The sequence below is a fragment of the Saccopteryx bilineata genome, chromosome 2, assembly GCF_036850765.1.
Source record: "Saccopteryx bilineata isolate mSacBil1 chromosome 2, mSacBil1_pri_phased_curated, whole genome shotgun sequence".
NCBI lineage: Eukaryota > Metazoa > Chordata > Mammalia > Chiroptera > Emballonuridae > Saccopteryx > Saccopteryx bilineata.
The window spans coordinates 329776735-329779055 of record NC_089491.1 but is presented as its reverse complement, the minus strand read 5'-3'; the positions used below and the strand labels follow the sequence as shown (position 1 = coordinate 329779055).

At 43.2% G+C, this 2321-nt stretch overlaps 1 pseudogene; it reads left to right on the top strand.

Annotated features, from left to right (window-relative positions):
• Positions 1-592: 592 nt before the first annotated feature.
• Positions 593-1575, top strand: LOC136322600 (Y-box-binding protein 1 pseudogene; annotated as a pseudogene).
• The last annotated feature ends 746 nt before the right edge of the window (positions 1576-2321 follow it).

Genomic DNA, 2321 nt, shown 5'->3' with positions numbered 1-2321 from the left:
ATCACACATAATTTGCACTTAAACTGAATTTGTTTCCAAAAGATGTTGTATAATTTTCTCTTATGTGGCTCATAGTATACTACTTTGTCTGCCTGAGTGCCTCTTCTTTCTTTCTCTGTAAGTCATGACACAGCCTAAACTGAACTACTTTATTAAAGAAGTACCTTCTGGTTCATTCCTTCCACTATCCCTGAACTCCCCTGACATACACTAATGATACAATATAATATAAGCATGATTTCTTCCCTGGGTGGTAGTGGGGGAAACCACTTGTTCACCCCAATGAAATGTTACTCTAGCCTCTGAATTTCTTCTGCAACATAATTACATCTTTCCCATGGTACTAATTCTGCAAAGAACTTTATTATGGTTATTTGTATCTAAGTCATAGAATTATCTATCAAATTGCTTTCACAATCTCTTTATGCAATATTCAAAGTATCTGTGAGTCTGATCCATAGTGGGAGCTGAGAGGGAGATAGGATGGGGGGAGCCCTGAGCAGCCCACCCCAGAGTAGTTACCCTCACACACACTCCAGGAGGAGCCGCAGCTGCCCCAACTGCCCCATCTCCGTCACTGTCACCGCAAACCATGAGCAGTCAGGCTGAGACTCAGCAGCCCTGTGCCCCCACCCTCAGCGCTGCCGACTCCAAGCCCCGCCCCCCGGCAGTGCCCCAGCAGCCTCCCATCAGTGGGGTCAGGGTTATCCTGACGAAGGTTTAGGGAACAATAAAATGGTTCCATGTAAGAAATAGGCGTGGTTTCCTCAACAGGAACGACACCAAAGAGGATGTACTTGTACACCAGACTGCCATGGAGAACAGCTCCAGGAGGTATCTCTGCAGTGTTGACGGAGAGACAGTGGAGTCTGACGTTGCTGCTGGAGGAAAGGTGCGAGACAGCAAATGCACAGGCCCGGGTGGAGCTCCGGTGCAAGGCAGGAAACACGTGCAGCGGACCGCAGCCAGGAGAGATGCTGTCCACGTGCGGGGGTCCTCCTCGCAAGACACGCAGAATTACCAGAACAGCGAGAGTGGGGAAAGAGGGAGGGATCGGAGAGTGCACCCCAAGGTCAGGCCCAACAGCACCAGCACTGCCCTTAGGGCAGGCCATGGGTCCCACCTTACTACCTGCAGAGGCCCTGTGGGCCTCGACCACAGTATTCCAGCCCTCCTGAGCAGGGAGAAGTGATGGAGGCTTCAGACAACTAGGATGCAGAACAAGGTAGACAGTGGCACAGAGTATGTATCAGGTACAGACCACGATTCCCAGGGGCCCTCCTCCCCAGACACAGCTTGGAGAGGAAGACAATGAAGAAGTTAAGGACAATCAAGGAGATGAGAGGGAAGGTTAGCAACCCCTCAATGTCGGTATCACTGCAACTTCAATTACCCACCCTGACGCCCAGAAAACCCTAAACCACAAAAAGGCAGAGAGACAAAAGCAGTGATCCACCCGCTGAGAATTCGTCTGCTGAGGCTGAGCAGGGAGGGCTGAGTAAATGCCAGCTTACCTTCTCTGCCATCATCGGGTTACTCATCCAACAAGAAATGAATATGAAGTTCCAGCAGTAAGAAACGAACAAAAGATTGGAGCTGAAGACACTAAGTGTCTGCTTCTTGCCAGTTGACCAGAAAACTAGAACTATCTGCATATCTACACAGCATGGGTTTTTATTAGTTTTACTTAAAGACATCTCTTTTTGGTAATGACAAACATGTGTAAAAAAATAAAAAATAAAAAGCCTAGTTTTTCTCAATATGTCTTTAAAGGTTTTTAAACTGTTTCAAATCTAGTCAGGTTGAGATTTTTTTAAAACCTCATTTTTAATTTGTAATAAGTTTACAACTTATTCTTTTAAAAAAAAAAGTCAACAAACTGCAAGTACCTGTTAATAAAGGTCTTAAATAATAAAAGAAGTATTTGTTAAATGATTAAGTTAACAGACAGAGATCTAAATAAATGACATTCAATTCTACTTATTTTTTTAACAATTTGGCAAAGCATTTTTCAGAGCTTAAGTCTCAAGTGTTTGAATACGTTCTTCTTAAATAACTAAGGACATTAAATTATTTCTGGCTCTCTAAATATTTTCCCTGGTGTGGTGCAAGTCTTACTAAAACTTACATATTACCGAGGCAGATATGTTAAATGTAAAATTTTGTGGAAAACATGTAAATATTAATGTGACCTATATATTTAAATTTTCAATCTAAGTGTCCTTTGAGGTCTCACTGGAAATGTTATTCTCCTGGTTTCTGATTTTGACAAAATCATACAGTGAATGCATTATTAATAGGTCTAAGAATTGAAAAGAGAG